The sequence below is a fragment of the Hippocampus guttulatus genome, chromosome 13 (assembly GCF_054856545.1).
Source record: "Hippocampus guttulatus isolate MCC_2025c chromosome 13, RoL_Hgut_1.0, whole genome shotgun sequence".
NCBI classification, from domain to species: domain Eukaryota; kingdom Metazoa; phylum Chordata; class Actinopteri; order Syngnathiformes; family Syngnathidae; genus Hippocampus; species Hippocampus guttulatus.
This window is the reverse complement of record NC_141273.1, coordinates 2,514,373-2,535,069: the sequence shown is the minus strand read 5'-3', so window position 1 is coordinate 2,535,069 and position 20,697 is coordinate 2,514,373. Positions and strand designations below refer to the sequence as shown.

General features: G+C 43.1%; 1 pseudogene across 1 annotated transcript; it reads right to left on the bottom strand.

The window, feature by feature from the left end:
• Positions 1-822: 822 nt before the first annotated feature.
• LOC147195941 (neurexin-3a pseudogene) lies at positions 823-18,018 on the bottom strand (annotated as a pseudogene). Its single transcript, XR_015102705.1, has 3 exons — positions 17,777-18,018; positions 1,684-2,817; positions 823-920 (listed from the first exon to the last, which is right to left on the bottom strand). The product of XR_015102705.1 is annotated as a neurexin-3a pseudogene (transcript).
• Positions 18,019-20,697: the final 2,679 nt, after the last annotated feature.

The window sequence follows — 20,697 nt, the reverse complement described above, 5'->3', positions numbered from 1 at the left end:
TTTTGTGTTTGGACTGCAGGGAGAAATCACATGGGAAGGTGAGGTTGTTGAGGAAACTGGGAGCAGGGGGGATTTTCAGCAGTGCACCACTGCAATTCCCAGCACAAAAGAACGTGATATAAAACACCTGACATCTTGTGATTGGATAATGAAAAGGGGCCTGGTGAGCTCCATTCTCTCAAGAGGCATCCTTATCAGTGACTGCAGAAGCAATGTCATGAGAGTGTGTTGTACTGGCTAGCAGTATTTAGATTAGCTTTCAGATTTTGCATCTCGCGCGCGCATGCACACACGCAAACGCGCACGCGCACATTTACACAAATGCATGCATGAGGGACAATCACAGTGTGATCCTGGCAAGCCCACAAAGTCAAATAACCCACGCGCCCGTAACACTAGCTGAAACAATCCTTTGAATGACTTATTTTATTTTATTTTATATTTGAAGTGTTGTGATTGTAACATATCATTTCTGTTGTGATGGTGCCGCAACAAATACATACTGTGAAAGGACAGAGTGTTCTTGTTGATTATTTGGACTTGACTTCTCGCCTATTTGTTCTCAAATGATAAGCCCTGGATAACCCAAAAAAGCTACAGGCAGTACCGCTCAATAGTGCAGGGGCATTATAAGGTCAGATGCAAGGACACAAGCCATTAAGAAGACGGTTAATCAATCAAAGATTTGGCAAACCGCCTAATTTCCTCTCTAAATTTTATTTCGTCGACAGACGTGTTTAAATTGTTTGGGGAATTCCATTTTTTGTTACAGCACAGCCGCATCCAAAATTAACACAATGATATATTTAATGAGGAAGAATGTCAGGTGTGTCCTGTGTGTTGGTGGTGCTTGAAGACAGCGTCGTGGTAGGAATAAAAGTAGCAGTAGTAGCGGTGGTAGATGTAGTTGTGGTCATCATCTAAATCAGGGGTGTCAAATTCATTTTTGTCGCGGGCCACATTGAAGTGACCGTTTTCCTTTATGACTGTGAAAGCATTTAAATAAGTCAAGAATCATGGTTGATTCAACAATTGTTTAAGTTACTGTCATGAGGGGCTTGGTGACAAGAAAATGATGTGGCGGGCCAGATCTGGCCCCGGGGCCTTGAGTTTGACACCGGTGATCTAAATCGCAGATCTGGCCTGTCACATCATTTTATGTGGCCCACGAAAGCAAATCAAACACATCCACATCCATGATGCTTGCTAAAAGCTGTACCAACATTTCAAAATCTCCTACATAATAAGTTGGAGAGGTATTGTTAGCATTTTCTTGTTATCAAACTCCTCATTACAGTAAGTCAACCCTTTCATGCCCCCATGAGAAGATGTCCACTGTAGTAACCGCTTTCCCTGAAAGAGTTCAACCGTTATCCTTTTTGGGTTTCACTGTCAAAACAGCCCTCAAAGGGAAACAGTCACTACAACGTGGCCCGTGACAAAAATGAGTTTGACACCCCTGATCTAAATAGAATCAACCCGGTTGCATCCCGCTCCCAGATTTGACTTGGCACCCCCCCCCCCCCCCACCCATTTAATTGTGAGGTTACTTGTTTTCCCAATTCCTTCATCAATACAGTGGATACAACAAAGAATTCTAAATATCATCATTATTTTTAATGGATTCTGGCCACATGGTGAAGGTGATGTTAAAAAAACAGACTAAAAAGTAAGGTTTGTTACCTTCTGTGCAGAAGCGGCCCTTGTATTCTGTTTTGGAGCAATCGCAGACTGGTTGTCCGTCCACCACTGTGCATGTGCCGCCATTCTCACACGGGTTCACAGTGCACCACCCCTCAGACTCCAAGGGCACTTTAAGACTTCCCAGGAACAGAGGTTGAGACTTGCCATATTTCAGGTCTGTGATTGTGCCCTTGAAGGGCTGCATGTTTCGCACTGTGGGCAGTGTGAGCGCACCGCCGCGGATATCCTGAGGCACTCCACCCAGGAACAGGTCACTCACGATTTTCATAAACTGGCGCTGAGGCCGCACTTCATCCGCTTTGGCCTGTCCATCCAGTGCAAGAACGGTGCGCAGGTTACACCTGCTGAGAGTCGCAAAGTGCCAATTGTTGTCATCCACCCTTCTGTCGGACACAACCGTCGTTTCGGCACAGTCGATGCTGAAACGGAGCTGAAGTCGACCCTCGACCACAGACAGCTGCAGAAAGTCACAGTAGCCCCCATCGTCAAAGTACAGCAGGAGCGCCTCTGAGAATTCTGTCTTCAATTGGAAGCTGAGGTCACCACGGATGCTGGCATCCCAGCGGAGGTAACGAGCCCACTGACCTGGTGTGCCTAAAAATTGCAGTCCCATACATGTGCTGAGGAACAACTGCAGCTTGATAGAAAAACTTAGGAGATCCATTCTTGCAAAAAATATAGTAATCCAATAGGATGCTTGATTGGAATTGGTTGGACTGATTTGTATTTTTTTTTATTGATATATTCAAATAAATATTGTCTCGCTATTAAAAAAATGTATCTAAAGGGAAAAGGGCAGTAACAGGATAACAGTCGTTGCGGTTAACAGTCTTGAGGCCGATCACATTGGGAAATTGTCGAGTAGCTGGCAGACATTGGTCTTTGTTTTCCTCCTGAGGGTCCACACAGGAAGAGGAGGTAATGTTTATTTTTTTTCTTTATTTAAAAAAATTTTTTTTACACTTCTGTGCACATACTTTCAAGATTCATGGTGCAAGGTCCCTGGTGGAAACAACTCCGCTGGCTATACTATGAAGCAGAACTTTCTCCTTCATGTTTCACCCTGGGAGATTAAGCAGACGTGGGATCTGCCCGTCTCTCTTTGCTCCATTACTGTCAAAACAGAGAAAAAGTGGAGGTCACACAGGGTCAAAAGCAGCACATATCATCAAACTTGCTTCTAAACCTCATCATATAACCATCACGTTCGGTCAGATGTTTTCAAATATGTACGTTTTTCATCCGGAAATGAATTATCCAAAAGAAAACAAGTGCAATTTAGAAGACAATGATTAAAAACTCACAAATCTACATACAGTACAGTATGACATTTTTACTGAGGGAGTGTTTTAATTCTCATTTAAAAAAAAAAAGAACATTCAAATCTTTCAATTTTATCCATATAAGTGCAAAGATAATGACTGTTATCGGGTTTTTTTCTAATTCCGACTTTCTACCCCCCCCCACACACACACAATGCTAAAACAATCTTCAGATTTTTTATTAAAAATCATTGTCTAATTTAAACCTGATATCACAGAAACAGGGCATGGCATTGTTGTAGAAATTAGGCTGTCATTTTTCAAATGCATTTGGCCACAAAAAGAAAATAAAAATGTTTCAATGGTTCTCGACGGTTGTTCGCATCCAACATAATACATAAGCGAAATACGAGCACAGGCCATTTTCAAATATGCACTGCACCCCATAGTCTCTCCAGGGTGTCCTTGATCAACCGGGGGCCTCCTCCCTGTGGGTCATTAGGCGGCCCCCTACCCAGATGCAGAGCACCCTCGGGCTCTTCTTAATGCGGAGGAACAGCGGCTGTACTCTGAGCCTCTCCTGGATAACCCGGCTTTTTACGCTATCTCAAAACACACACACCCAGAGCTTGTTTTGGGTGTGTGGGCAGATCTCATTCACCCCAGGAGCCATGATATCGAGGAGCTTTACATCCACCTCGGCAAACCTCAACCTCAGAGATAGAGGGGGCCATGTCAGAGTCCCAAGACTCTGCCTCCTCAAAGGAAGGCATTTTGGTGGAATTGAGAATATCTTGGAAGTATTCTCCCGAACCATCCCAAGTCCTGAGTCGTGGTTAGTAGCAGCACTCCATCCCCACAATAGTCTGTGTTGGTGTTGTACTCCTTTCACTTCTTGAGATGCTGGTTAGTGGACTTGAACTTTTTAAAGCCTTCTGAAGTCGAACTCCACGGCCTCACTGAATGCCTCCTACACCCTAATTCTGTCCTCAGTAACCACCAAAGCTTTCATTTTGCTTGGCCTGCCGGAACCCATCAGCTATCTCCGAAGTCCCACCGTTGGAAAAAAAAAAGGCCTGAGGATTCATTTTCTAGTTTGGCAGGATCCCTCACCAGCATTGTCCACCAACTGATTTGGGAATTGCTGCCATGGCACCACCTTGGAGCACCTTTTCCTGGGTGCCTCAAAAATGGATGCATACAACATGAACATCACTCAGACTGAATATCCCCCACCACCCTGGAGATGTAGTCAAAATTCTGCTGGAAGTGGGAGTTGAAAGTTTTCTCATGGAGGACTCTGCCATATCTGCCAGTTCCCAACAGACACTCAAAATAAGTATGGGTCTGTCAGGTCTGACCGGTATCTTCCCACATTACTAAAATGAACACACCACCAGGTGGTACTCAATTGACAGCACTGTCATTGTCTTTACCTGAGTGTCCACATACAGGCACTGAGGCAATATTAATAAATCAGCCCATACTCGCTAGGCACCTCTCACTGAAGGCAACACCAGAATGGAAAGGTGTCCATTGCCTCTCAAGAGGACCGTTCCTAGCGCCCAAGCCGTGTATCGAGGCAAGACTGACTACATCTGGTTGGATCCTTGCCATACCAGCCCAGGCTCCATCCCAAATGGAGAAGTTCCACATCCCTGGAGCCAGCTTCCGTTGGTGGAGCTCGAACCGCTCAGGTCCCTGCCTTCTGCCGGCATTAATTTACAGTGCATTGCTCTCCTTTTGCCCAGTCCACAGGTAAAGAGCCCATGGGAAGGGAGACCAATGTGACATCTACAAGTGCAGGCCGAGCTACTCTCGTCTTTGAATCCTCACCTCCAGACCCAGCTGCAGATAGGAAGGTAAAACAAGGTCCAATCATTTGTGGTTAGGAGGTGGGGGGAATGGGGGGTGGGGTGAGCCATGCTTTATTTGGTCTCTCACCTACGATCTGTTGTCACCTTCCCATGGGCATAAAGCGCTATAGTCCTCCACCTTCAAGAGAGAATGGGAGAGACAAACCCTTCGGCAAGATAAGGTGATGACTCAAGGAGGAGCAAGGACAATTTATATATATATATATATATATATATATATATATATATATATATATATATATATATATATATACATGTATATACACATTAGAGCTGTCAGTTTAGCGCGTTTTTATTGGCATTCATTTAAATGAATTTTAACGTGATTACATTTTTTCTCGCGAGATTAACGCGGCACACGTCACAGCGTTGCTCTGTAAATAAACCGGAAACAAAACAACAAGCGCACTGCATAAGTCCACGCCCATGTCTGTTTTGCCAGCCACGGCAGCGCGAGACACTGAAAATGGATACTTAAAGAGTTTATGAATGGAAAGTTTACCATTAAAAAGTTGCCAAATTGTTCCACTGACAAGACCAAAGTTACCTGGATGTTTTGCAGTCGTAAAAAGAGCTATCATCATAGCACGTCGAGTCTGAAATACCACTTAATGGCCAAGCACACAGCTGATGTGAGTACTCCACATTACAAGCTGTGTACAGGTACAGAGATTGTACATAGCGGAGAAGGCGAAGGTACACCAAGCGGGAGAAGACATTGTTTCGGGAGAGAAATAAGAGACTCGGTTGATGAGCCTCTGGTGAATAAAGAGCAGGTAGCCTGTTGAGTACGATGTATGCCACTGACACGATTGTTATTTGTTTGGAACTATTTTGTGTGGAAGGTTACCATGTTCCGTGTCCATATAAATAAAGGGGGTGGAGCTTCTCTGTGTTCGTCTGACAGTGACGGTGTGCTGAGGCACGTCGAGAGTTCAGCGGTGCTGTCATAGCGAACACTGAAAATAAAACGTCTCCAGTGTTGTTGTGCCTCGAAACAAGTGTAGTCATCCAAAATGATGTCTACACAAAACCATAGAGAGACTTCCGCGCAAGAAGGCTGGTACTAGTTTACCTTAGATATGCCCTTTATTTCGCTGTTGTTGATAGACAGTAATATTGTGTGAGAGATTATGTGTGAATAACTGCTCCAAGTGAAAAATGTTAATGTAAAATTGAAAATCAAAATTGTTTTTGTATCAGTAAATATTTGCATTTTGCACATAGAAAATTGATCCATGATTCCATGTTGATGAGAGCATTAAAACGGGAAGAAATAGGATGAAAAAATATAAAAGGAAATTCAGAAACGTTAAAAAATGCGTGAGTAATCATGATTAATTTTTAGTGAATTTGAGTTAATTATGACATTTGCGTTTTTAATTCGATTAAATATTTTGATTGTTTGACAGCTCTAATATATATATATATATAAAATAATATCTAAGTGAAAAAAAATGGAGGCGGCAGACGGCTCACAGCTAACATGTTGTATTTGGCTGGAAGTCAATCATCTTAATTAAAATTGCTTTGATAGTGCTGCATCTCCTCCTCTCTCACAAAGGTTGTTTGGAGTTATCGGTCATCTGCTGGGTAAATTAATTCCATTATTCTCATGGCAAAGCATGACTATCAGTCAGCCAGGCAGAACGCCTTTTATCTGATGATGAGTCTGGACAGACAGCTTTCGGTTCGTCCAAATGAACACAGAGATGCAGTCATACTGTATTTACACTGTAAAGGAGAGCGAGAGCAGGTGCTATGACTGAATTTCAAGCTGTATGAATGAAAGCTCCCAGGCTCCATTTTCACTGATGCCTCATAGTAGAGAGCAGAAATGCACATGAAGCTGTCATTGCAACGGCGCCAACCAAAGGTGCGTTTCAGAAGAAAACTTAATCCATCTATTTTCTGAAATGCTTATTCTAACAAGGGTCGCATCGGGGCTGGAACCAATCTCAACTGTCTACGGTGACACCCTGAACCGGTCGCCAGCCAATCCCTGAAAAGGTCATCACATTCTTCTTTCGAAAATGTTTGCCAACAGAGTGAAGATGTGGGGAAAAAATATCGCAAATATCGTATTATACTGGCATAAAGCTGTCGTGACCAAAAAAAAAAAAAATGAAAGAAAGAAAGAAACTCGCTGGGAGTTGCAAACCCCACACAGGAAGACCAGTCCCCAGATTTAAAACCTGAACATCAGAATTTCTTGTCAGATATGATAATTACCAGGTTCCATGCTGCCGCAATTTAATCGGTGCAGAAAAAGTTGCCGGAATAGCTATGCAACAGCTAAAAGATGTGCAAAACCTTCATCGATTGCATAGTTTTCTCACATAGTGACCTACAAACCCAATTCCAATAAAGTTTGGACTTTGTGTTGAACATAAATCAACACAAAATAAAATGATTTGCTCATCATTTTCATCCTATACTTAAATTAATGCACAACAAAGAAAAGATATTTGATGTTCAAACCGATAAACGTTACTGATTATTTGCAATAAAACAATAACTCAGAATTTTACTGTATGTCCGCAGAAAAGATGGGACAGGTGGCCAAAAAGTTATGGAATGCTCATCAAACACCTGTTTGGAACAACCCACAGGTGAGCAGGCTAACTGGGAACAGGTGGGTGCCATGATTGGGTGGAAAAGGAGCTTCCCTGAATTGCTCCGCCTTTCACAAGCAAAGACGGGGCGTGGTTCACCTGTTGGTGAACAATTGTGCGAGAAAATAGTCAAACAGTTTAAGGACAATGTTCCTCAACATACATTTGCAAGGAATTTCGGAATTTCGTCATCTGGAGTCCATAATATTTTCAAAAGGTTCAGAGAATGTGGAGAAATCACTGCCTGTAAGTGGCAAGGCCAAAAACCAACAGTGAACGCCCGTGACCTTGGATCCCTCAGGCGGCACTGCATCAAAAATTGACATAAATGTATCGAGGATTTCACCGCATGGGCTCAGGAACCCTTCCGAAAATGAATGTCAGTAAATACAGCTCGGCGCTACATTTCAAAGTACAACTTAAAACTCTAAATATGCAAAGCAAAAGCCATTTATCAACAACACCCAGAAATGCCGCCGGCTTCTGTGGGCCTGAGCTCATCAAAGATGAGCAAAGTGGAAAAGTGTTCTGTGGTCTGACGAGTCCACATTTCAAATTCATTCATTCATTCATTTTCCGAACCGCTTTATCCTCAACTAGGGTCGCGGTGGGCGCTGGAGCCTATCCCATGAATGTCTTCAGGCAGTAGGCGGGGGACACCCTGAACCGGTTGCCAGACAATCGCAGGACAAGCAACCATCTGTGCTCACACTCATGAGTCAAAATTGAACAACTCATTTAGAGTTGTTCAATCAGCCTGCCATGCATGTTTTTGGAATGTGGGATGAAACCGGATTACCCGGAGAAAACCCACGCAGGCCCGGGGAGAACATGCAAACTCCACACAGGGAGCCCAGAGCTGGAATTGAACCCGGTACCTCTGCACTGTGAAGTCAACATGCGAAACACTGGACTACCGGGCCGCCCTACATTTCAAATTGATTTGGGAAATTGCGTACGTCATGTCGTCCAACAACATCAGGACTCTTATGCACGGCAAGTTCAAAAGCCAGCATCTGTGATGGATGAGGCCGTGTTAGTGCCAGTGGGAATCATTGTATTAAGTTTTTATTTGTCTTTAAGACAACGTCCCAACATTATCACAATTGGGTTTGTAATTAGAACAGAAGCATAAATAAAAAAATATATACATATATATATATATATATATATATATATATATATATATACACGCGCGCACACACACACACACACACACACACACACACACACACACACACACACACACAGACACACAAATTGTATGTGATTGATGGAAAAAACATCATAAGCTGTTTTGATGAAATACTGGTTAAATCCCACAATGATCAAATGTATAATTCTGAAGTAATATAAAGTGGCGATAAAGGGATGCATTTTACCATGTTCAGTATATCAAAGCAAACCCAAGCATCATGTTTCATCTGGGACATCAAGCACCAAACATCAACAATGATCATTCTCTTTAAGCACTGTTATCAAAACTGAGCAAAGCCACTCTTGTGCCTCCAGGTTCAATCAAAACAAATGGAACCACTTTATTTACTTCTCTAGGGTAGAGACGTATCAGCCAGTCATCCATTTCTGATGTCACAGAAACACAAGGTATCATCTGAAAATTGGCAACGTGGTTTGATCAAATCTTTAATTCAATCAAATCTTTTCTTTTACTTTTTTTCTCTTCTATTATGATTTCTAATATGCTATCGAATACAACAAAAAAAAATACTTAAAGCAACATAAGCTGAATTTATGTGTCGAAATGTGCCGTAGTCAATCACAAATTTACACTAACCACAGTAAGTCATAATTACAGTAAATATCTGTTTGAATAAACTTTGATAAATAAGTATCTAATGAATAACAATTAAGTGAGGCACCAACTCATGGTACCTTCTTGTGAGTTAAACTTGCTAAAACAAAATGTGTGACTATGATCCACGGTCTCCCCTAATAATGTGATCCGAAATGGGTTGGTTGCAGACAAGTAGTAATTTATGATGGTAGACTGGCGTATTGTTTTGAGGTTACGAATGGCACACAACAACATCATTCATACCTGTCAACTCATACGGTTTAGCCATAGTTCATACGGATTTTGTGGTGAATCTTACGTATATGGCCGTATCGCACAAATCATACGGATTCTGAAAATTTCCGTTTTTTTGTCTCCCCCCCCCCCGACAGGTAGTTCCGTTTGCTTTTGCCCAGAACGGTGCTCGTCTACTCGTATGCTTTCATTTCCGGAATACAACTCTGAACACAGTAATGGCACTAAGTAGAATGATGATTAGACATTAACCAGACATTGTATTATGGAGATCTACAATAAATATCATTGAAAATTTCGTGGGTTTTTTTCTGTGCCGTTATTTTCTATTTTGACATAAAATGCTTTAAGATAAGATAAGATAAGATATCCTTTATTTGTCCCACACTGGGGACTTTGGTATGTTATAAGGATTTTTTGCTCTTTATAAGGATTTTTTTGGTAGTTTATACAGGTTGGCGCTCCGAAAAGTTGACAGGTATGATAATTAGCATGTCAGTTGTTTATTGTGCTAAAGATCTCACATTTGGACTTGTGCTACACATATTCGTCTGCTATAAATGACTTGGACTTCTACCAAACTATCACAGGTTATGTAAATTAATGTAAAATACAAAGAGATATGTTGTCGTAGCGAATCTCAATACCAGGGTGAGTTGAAACACTACTTGAGGTTGGATGTAACAAACTATTTTTTTGCTTGAAAAAAGATCTATAGTAATAAATGCATTGATGCACTCATGAATAATAGAAAACCATAAACAAACCAAATAAAAAAACCAAAAACATGTAAGACAACAATAATCTTAATAAAAAATTATATTAATAAAAGGTTGACACGGTGAACAAGTGGTGAACACTTTCGCCTCACAGTGCAGAGGTGCAAGGTCAGATTCCGGCTCTGGCCTTCCTGTGTGGAGTTTACATGTTCTCCCCCGTGCCTGGGTGGGTTTTCTCCGGGTGCTCCGGTTTCCTCCCACATTCCAAAAACATGCATGGCAGGTTAATGGAACACTCGAGATTGCGCCAAGGTGTGAATGTGAGCATGAATGTTCGTCTCGGTGTGCTCTGCGATTGTCTGGCAACCAGTTCAGGTTGTCCCCCGCCTGCAGCTTGATGACAGCTGGGATAGGCTCCAGGACCCCCCGCGACCCTTGTAAGGATAAAGCGGATCAGAAAATGGATGGATGGATGATTCTAATGGTTCGGTTCTCTTAAAAAGAACTGTCATGCCCATCACAAGCACTAGATGCTCTGGTGTATGGCATACTGCAGTTGTATACAGGCTTGGGGAAGAACGGAATACATGTAATGACTTTACGTAATCAGGATACCAAAAAAAAAAAAAAAAAAGGGAACTGTTACAGTTACAGAAGAAAAAAAAAACATTACAGGTATATTTATTAAAAAATTGGGATGACAGTATTCCACAGGATTACTTATTCAAAGCAGAGAGAGAGGCCAGTGGCACATTTGTTCATTTGAGTGCAGCAAACGGTAAATTGTCTTAGTCGGTCGAGCTCAATGGGCCGTCACGATTCTGCTCGAAGCGGACGCTGCCGAGACAGCTGTCGTCAGGACGAGGCAGGGGCTTTGCCGTGTCCTTCACACCCATGCGGCGAGTTTGAAAGCAAAATGGAGGGAAAGGAGGAAGTGGTGACGCTATTCACTGGGACAAAAACATTGTGAGTACCGATTTATTTTAAATATCGACAAAAGCAAGCATGGAATGTCAGAGAGCTGCGGTGTCAGCCACTACGATGGAGCTTGCTGCTAGCCTCACGTAAGCTTCACCCTGCGTCACAAATCATCAAAGGATTTACTATTTAAAATCATATTAACAATAAAAGTATTGAATGTAGTATTTGCGACAAAAATGTTTACGTTCTTACCTGAAAAATATTTTTGGGGAGCGCCAAAACAGCTGATTGGTCAAACTATCCCTTTGTGACCATCCCCAATTTCCCCCAATTTTTGATTTATTTTAATTATTTAGATTGTAATTAATTTCTTTATTCTATGTTTACAAGGAAAAAAAAAAGACTGTATTCAATGGAAAAAAAAATGTTAGAAAATAATACGCTTTAGAACAGCAGTCCCCAAGCCCCGGGGCGCAGACCAGTACCGGTCCAGGGGTCATTTGGTACCGGCATGCACAGAAACAATAAATAACTTACACTACTTCCGTTGTATTTGTTTTGAAATCTGAAACATGTTTTATTTTGTAAAATTACCAGATTCTTTGTTACATCCATCTACAGTATGTCACTCTCGACGCAGGTTAAGACGCGCTTCTCGGTCACGTGATAGGTTACCGCTAAAATGAAACCCAGGAGCTAGCAAACTGAGTAAAAAACAAACGTCTTTGGGAAGGGGAAAAGGCCCAGCCAGGAGACAGAAGAGGAGCCTATGACTTCCAAGTAAAAGAAAGCTACATTTAATAGACAGTATGGGGAGTCCCACTTAAAATACGGATTTATCCCAACGGGAGATTCCCACGCACCAAGCCCACTCTTCATAACATCCAGCGATGGTGAGTTGTATTTTTCATGCACTTTGTATTTGCGGTGTATCTTATTTTGAAGGTGCATTTAAACGTTACCATAGCGACCAGAGTGTGTTGCGGCAAGATAGGAGTTCCTCAGGTCATGATTGGTGTTTATTATTATGTTTAGAAAATACCGCAGTTTTCATACAGGTCATATCATATTATTTTGTTGCATTTATCCACAAAGGCCGGTCCCTGAAAATATTGCCTGACATTAAACCGGTCCGTGGGGCAAAAAACGTTGGGGACCGCTGATTTCGAGCTGAAATTGCAATATAGAGAAACCTTGATTTGCTTCAGCCAATCCCATCAGAATATGATGCCTACTTCCATGAATATATTTATGCCGGTTTGTTCAGTCTTCTTCGAAGAATCCAACAATCAGACATGTAAAACACTTCCATCTGATGTTTCACTGCTCTCGTTCTAAGAAAGCCAAACACTCAAAACCACTCTGCCGTCTGTCCCTCATCCATTTCTGCTTAAAAAGCTTTTACGGAGTGTCACAAAAGCTTTTTCTAAGTGTCACTCAATGATGTGACAGGGCAGCTGTCACTCAGTTGGGAGAGTGGGTCATCCAGTGACCGAAAGGTCGTAAGTTCAAATCTCGACTGTCCGCTATCCAAGTGTCCATGACCAAGACCTTGTAGCCCGAAATTGCCCCCAGGTCGGCGTTGTGAATGAGAAAGTATTCTCGATTTACCTCATTTACCACAAAGAAGTATAAACGATGTATGTGTGCCTCTCTCTATCCGCAGTATTTCAACAGTGGCATATTTCTACCTTCTTGTATATTTTCTGTTAGCGCAGTATCAGCTAATCACCCGCTATTTTATAACCCTCGAGCTGTGGCTTGAGGGTTGACGTGCTCAGGATTATAAAGACCTGGCTCGAAGAGAAGGGAGACGGCTCGGTTAACGCGCGACTACTTTAACGCGCATGCGCGCATAAACGGGGCACGTGTCTTTACACTAAGCGCTGCAGCAATTTAGCAGTGCACTCAAAGAACAATGTTCGAGTCACCACGGAGATGTCACTTGAGGCACTTCATTCGATTTTACACCCCACCTTGCACTTGTACATTTAACGCCCATTTTAAAAAGCCTGAACATAGCCGTCTGAATTGATGCAGACTTGTTTCACCATCATTTTCAGGTTTCTCCAATGTAGTATATTTGTGTCTGCATTGTTACGTGTGTGGGGGCGAGGGGGGGGGGGGTTGTTACATGTGTCTGTGCTTGCCTTTGCTCGCAGTATGTGGACCGTCGGGGGTTAAAAGGCTAAACGGCATGGATCATTGTTCTCAGTGAAAGGATCTTTTGGCCAGCACCCGCAGGGACGAGTCCACGTACACACACTGACAAAAGGCAGCAGCACTCTGGATCCTATTAACAATCACAAGCACTGTCGAGGTTTTGTGTGTGTGTGTGTGTGAGAGAGAGAGAGAGAGGGGGGGGGGGGGGGTATGTGCGTGCGTGTGCTTCAGTGTCGCGTGCGCGCACAACAAAAAAAAATAAAAATAAAACCCGCCAGCGGGCCCTCTTGTATTTAAATGAATGCTACTTGACAGTAATTTTACAGCAGGTGACTCGATCACATGGACAAAAAGCCGCAGCAACGCAGAGCTCAAATGCGGCAACAAAATATCCCCCACCCGGAGTATTTGCGATCTGAAAAGATTGTCAACAATCTCTTAATTGATCCGCAGAATTCGATTATCGTGAGGGGCAGACTATTCAAATTGCGTATTGGATATTTGGTATATTTGCTGCAGTGGGATGATTTTTATCCGGCACTGACAATAAATGGGAGGAGGAGGAGACGAGTGGAAACGGAGAGCGAGGGAGGATGTTCCACCTCATCCGCTCCCACTCAGGCAGCTCATGAACCGCCCAGACATCAGCCATCCCTTCCTCTCTTCTCTTCATCACGTTGCTCGAGGAAAAACATTTTGGTCGAAACTCAGCTGCTTTTAGCCAGCCCCCCCCCCCACCCCCAAATATTCACATGTTTTTAATAGTTGTATTATCTGTATGTCCACAGATATTATACGGGTGAGATATTCAGTCTGGTGTGCTTCCGGGTGTCATGAAAAATCACATCTAAATGAGTGTAGGTCTATAAAGTTTTGACTTGGTTTAAAATTGCAATGTCACGGTATCCAAAAGGGTGTCAATAATCGGCCTCTCCGACACCAAAAACATTTCAGGCACACAGCAGCGTATAATTCGGAAGCGATTTCAGGTGGATCGGGATCTATTTGAAACAACATTCACATTCAGGGTCGATAGTTCCATATCAAGGAGTAGTGAATAACGGATCATGATCATGACACAAATGATGGCATCGGTACAAGGATCATTACTGGACTCAACATTACATTGCACTCTTGCAGGGCCTAGACTCCCGGATACACATGCATATTCTCATGTTCATGTCAAGCAAAGCTTCTGAGGTTACCAGCACAGTGACAACCGCACGTGTCACGATTATCTAGGCTATTATGGTAAAACATACAACTTCCCCAAGGACAAAATGTATGGCAATGGAAAGAATGCAGAAAATATGCAATCCAGCTCAAACAATAAATTTAATCTTTTCTAAATGTTGGAAACGCTCTACCAAAAATGTTGGTTCTCTTGATGGGGGAAATAAGCAAAGGATTCAACCATTTTTAGGGTTGTTAATTTTTGAAGACGTATGAAAGAACACCAATCTACACAAACAAGAGTACTATGACATAATATCGGTACACCAAACTACCAAGCAAAATGAAGCAGTTAAAAAAAAAAAAAGGGTCGCAAAAGTCTTCCCTTGTTTTCTTAACCTTTTAATTTGCAAATTAAAATCATCCAAGACAAACAGCAGCATATGTGAACGCAACGAGAACGCCCGGGTGTGAGGATCTCGGCGAGTACACGCGTGGGCGAAACGTGTTATTTTCCTGCTGTTCTGCAGGCGGGACACGCCTTCTTTGGGTTGTGTGGTTCTGCTGCGGCAGCCTTCAACGGCATTACATCACCCCCGTTAGAGAGCACTAACATTACGCGTACACACACGCTCACACGCCGACGCGCGCGTACACACGCGCGCGCACACACACGCGCGATCATATGGCCAAATATGCACACGGACATATATTGGAACGAATTATCGACATGACGACACGCAATCATTGCAGAGATTAAAACATGACATGAACGGGCCGACGAGACGCACGCACACGTTTTACACACAAGCGCGCCCCAAAATTCACTGCCCCCCCCCCCCCGCCCCCGCCCCGACAAAAGAGCCATTTACGTAACACATTTGCGTCTGATTGAAATAGCCTCCTGATCGTGTTTTTTTTCTCCCCCCCCCCCCTTGCTCATATTTATAGCTATGGAAAAACCAGACGACAGCCATTTATCTGGTTAGTTTTGCGTATTCATTATATCATGTGGGGGGAGTCTGTAAACACGAGGCGCGGGCGAGATATTTCACACGCGAAGGTAAGCGCACACGTCTCGAAAAACGAACAACGACAGATAACGAAGGGAGCGCCTTGATCTGAATCCGAGCAGAGCAGTCGTCTCAATCGCGTTTATTTGACTTTCCACGCCCTATAGGGATTAGTGTTACCTTGAGAGCCCTTGACTTTTTGCGCTTGGTTTGTCAGCACAGTTAATCACCTGCCAAGCAATGGGATAAAACAGCACGGTCAAATCTCCTAAATACCCGATGACGCCTCTTCGAAATTATATTTATACATACGCGCAGAATGGCTGTAAATCGCACATTTCAATTTCACGGCTGGCAACTTCTCAAGATTGAGCACACGTCTACAAATATATATCAATCGATTGCAACTCACACAGCAATGCAGCACTTGACACAGCTCGAGTTTGGAAAATCGCTAATTGTAGATTATGCGTGTACGTCATAGACGGCTAGAAATTTTGCTCAACTCATCACTATCCTATGAATGTTAATTCAAGTTCAAGGATGAAACACCTTTGGCCCTTTGACAGGGGGGGGGGGGGGGGGGGGGGGGAGAGAGAGCACACTGTGGTCCACGCCCATTCCCGAGCTCTTCTGGAAAGAGCCTGATTGGGAATTCCCTCCGCATAAATGCACGGGAATCATCTTAATCCGATTACATTTTCAAAATCGGACACAGAAACCTGGAACAGCCACACATCAAAATAAAGCTCGGTGGGCGTCCTCTTGACATTGCTTTTTCTCACCAGTTTAGACCTTGACATCAGTTGAAAAAGATCCCCCCCCCCCTCCCCGCCCCCCTCCCAGGGCATTTGATGGAACGGCGAGGCCTCCTGCGTTATTTTTCCGCAGGTAGACTTTCTCCGGCGCACCAAATTAGGGCCTCGTCGCTGTTTAAAATGTGACATCCCGCACTATAAATGTAAAAAAAAATTAAAAAAAAAAAAAGACAATTCGCATTTATATTTCCATCGCTTAATAGGTTATTTGAAGCTCAGCCAAAGAGAAGGCCGAGACCTGCTGTTCCGCACTCGCTGAAGGTAGGAAACAGGAAGAAGAAAAATGATCAACCATTGGCGCAACATGCAGCATGGAACGCAGATTATGTTGAAGTCGAAAACGCATCGTTTAGCAACCTCCGTTGCATGAAACGTCATTTTAGGGCGGTAAAAAAAAAAATCGGTCATTTAAAAAATTTTTTACCACCACACATGCACAAGACATGGACGTGCGTGACGATCAGTGTTAATTACGGGCTGCCTTGTTAAAAAAAATTAATTCTCCATATGCAGATCGTTTGATTTCATTCCTATTTAGACACAGTCTGCATGCAAACGTCATTGATTAAAAAAAAAAAAAAAAGATAATTTCCCTTGTGTGATATGGATGCCCGGGACGATTGCAGTTTCTTGCACGAATTCTGAAGAGTGCGCAAGCATGTGAGAAGATTTGGAGCCGCAGGAAAACGGCGCATAAATTGAGAAACGTGACGGATTTTACAATTGCTGCCAAAAGATGGTCGAGTCGCTGTGTGCAAAGCATGTTCGGATGATCGAAATATATTAAATTAGTATTTACATGCAGTGCGTTTTTGCGCACGAGTATGTGTGTGTGTGTGTGTGTGTGTGTGTGAGAGAGAGATAGAGAGAGAGAGAGAAGAAGGCGTGTTTGACCTGCGCAAAGGGTTGTGCCTGGCGTGTTTGTTTTACATCCTAAAGGGAACCTGACGACGAGAACAATGTGAGGACATTGGACACCGACGTTGGGGTCATTTATAATTAATCTTAAAAAAAGAAAGAAAGAAAAGGGAAAAAAATTAAAGTAAAAAAAAAAAAACATGTCTCCAGCCGGATGGCTGCTGTCACTTTGACGCAAAGCTCGTAATCAAACACTAAAAAAAATAAAATAAAATCGTCGAGAAATGATTTTACAATTCGAAGGCATCGCCTCGAAGAGACGCGTGTAATTCCATCCGCTCTCGCCACACTGCTTCGTTTCCACTGTGGTAACATTGAGGCCAACGTGAGACATTTTCCTCTTTGAAATCACCTTAAAACGCCAATGAACGAATGAGGCGCATGTTTGCATTTTCCAAAGATATATTTTTTTTACGTGTACAGTGGTGCGATACCTGAAGGCATTTTATTTCCTCTTTAAAAAAAAAAAGACATTTCTTCCAAACGAAGTTCCATCTGAGAGGTTTAAATTAGATCAAACAGCAAAAAGGTGATGTTTCTGACCTCCGTCAATCAGACCAGCAAGAACATCAGAATGGTAAATCCAGTTTTAGATCCCCAGGGAGCTGTAGTAGTTTGAAATATATATTTTTTTAAAATCCTGCTTGCAGATATTGGCGCTCGTGCAGATTGGCAGGGTGGGGACCACCAGACGCTTTCGGGTTGACTCTCACGTCCCTGTCGCAGGTGCTCCGACCACGGTACACGGTGTCCGCACAAGGTGGGGGGCTTGTCGCTTGTGTACCACTGGGAGCGGGTGCAGGCAGAAGCGCGCGCACGCACACGCTACCGCGCCCACGCGCAGCGCTCGGGCCCGCCTTTCCACCCAATAGCAGCGCTCGTCCTTTTAAAGGCGCACGGCTGTTCCGTGAAGCCGACGCACGCGCGGCCCGAGCTGTAGTACGCGTGCGGATGTGTGCCTCGGTGGGCTGCATGGCCGACTGCTGGATCGAGCCCGTGGTCGTTGAGAGCGAAATGCGGGCCCACGTACCGCAAGCTCGACTTTCACGCTGCATGGTACAGCCAGAAACAATTAGTTCCAACGTGTCATTTTTTTGTTCACTTAAATCAGAAATTTTAAAAAATGAACAAACAAAAAAAAAAACATTAAAATACAAGCGTGCGAGGTCTAACCTGCAAAAATGGCGTTAGAAAAAAAAACACACCATTGATTGGCTATATTGCAGAGGTGTGTAATCACACTGCATCATCCTAGAGCGTTTCAAACATTTTCGACCTTATTTACCGAAGAAACATTTCAAAATGGTACTGTAGTATGATGCCTTTCAGTTCAACGCCACTGGAAAAAAAAAGACATGGATGTCTCATTGTGGTTGTTTTTTTTTTTCTGAGCACATAATACCTCACTATTTTTCAAATAGCAAAGTAATGGAAAAGAAAAAAAAAAGTTGCATTACTTGCCTCAGGCAGTGTTTTCGCACAAGACGCGCACCGGTACAAAAAGTGGTTTTACTAAAATGTTTCACAATACATTAAACGGCAATCCACAGGCATGTGTAGGTTGCTTGTAATAAGAATTCCGAAAGCCTAACGATAGAACTCGTGTGTGTGTGTGTGTACACATATATATGTCTGTGTGTGTGTGTATATATATATATATATATATATATACGCGCGCGCACACGCACGTGCGCGCGCACATTACCGATTCTAGCCTTGTTAGTTTAGGGGCACAGTTCTGATGGTGGCCAAGACATTGAAACCCGCAGCCTAACTGAAAATGCAGACCAACTAAAATGTTGCAAACTGTACTTAATTTGAACCCCCCCCCCCCCACCCCACAACCCTAAATAATGACGTTGAAAATAATCAAGGGAGTTTTAAAATGTTTGCTAAAGCATACGCGCGCATGTGTGTGTGTGCGTGCGTTCGCGCATTGTTTATGTGAGTTTGTGGGGATCCATTTTCGTTCTCTCTTCTCCACCTACATTCTCCTCCAGTCTCCTTGAAATGACACTACATTTGTATCTGGGAGAGCGTTACTGAAGGCAAAAACCATGCTGCTTGTGCTCCCCATTAGGTCTAACACAGCTGACGATGGGTTGGGGCTTAGACTGGATGCCAGCCGACCACAGGGCACACACTGTTTTGAAAAGCAAGAATTTCTTGATATGCACAATACAAAATCGGGGTTGGTGCCCAATCTTTTTTTTCACTGAAAATCTGCTTTTCGAGCCAATCAACCTTACGCGATCGACCGATACCGCTTGTGCACGAATACAAACGGAGAGATTCGCAAGCACACACGCACGCCATGATTAGCAACAGCAATAAGGGCCATTAAGATTATTGAAACAGAAAAATTAAGTCGATGCAAGAGTTTAGGAGTTAGTGAAAATGAAAGCATTTCCTACCTTGGTGGGAGCCCTGACGCGGAAGCATTGGACGCACTTTTCCAGCGCGTGAACGATCGGAGCTCACGTGTACTGTTTTGAAATGCTTCTCTCGGCCCTCCAGATTTCCATTCTTTGCCAGTGCCAACGGAGAATTGCAGATGAAACAAACACAATCACAACCATCATAATCATCATCATAATAAAAAAAAATATTTCGCAACAGCTCTGATCGCAAGCTGCAATTGCCGACTGCTGTGACGGCTAAGAACTTCCGGTAGTGGAGGTCACGTGCCACCAGATGTGAAAGGTCACCTGCTTTTTTTCAAATATATTTTATTAATTTTTTTATTTATCTATTTATTTGTAAAAGTGAAACTGATAGAATGCTCATGGTGCAGTGTACACTAACTAACTAAAATATATGATAGTGTATGAAAACCCCATTTCCCTCGACAACCCAGTGAGTGACTTGGGACCATTCTGCGGGATACTGGTCGATCAGGATCGCTCCTCCTCGCGTAGCCTCCGTGGCCCACCTAAACTGTGGTGAATTTGGACAGGCTCAATAGCTTTGTTCAAATTCATAGGCCGCTTTTGCAAAACGCCAAATTGGTCGGCACGACGTAACTTCCGGCACAACTCGAGCGCACGCTGGTGTCCAAATTCACGCAGCCTTCGAGAACCAGCCTTCAATTCTGGCCTCTGTTTCCATGGAGACGTGCCATGTGCGAAGGCTGTGACAGAGCACATTTTGTGGGCTAATTGTTTCTCTCTTCTCTTATGCCACTAGCTGGCGCGAGGATTGTTTTCCAATTGGTTACCACGACAACTAAAATCTGTAATATTTAAGATAAGATAAGGTAACATAAGATAACCTTTATTTGTCCCACACTGGGGAAATTTGCAGTCTCCAGCAGCAAAATTGAGGGGGGTGAATAAAGTGTTTCATTGTCTGAGTTTGTAATATTATGAATACGTATTCGTTTCCATGTAAACCTTGATATTTATTTTTTTCTGTGAAATCTTTTCAAGCTATGACATTGAACATTTTCTGAACCGTCACCTTCG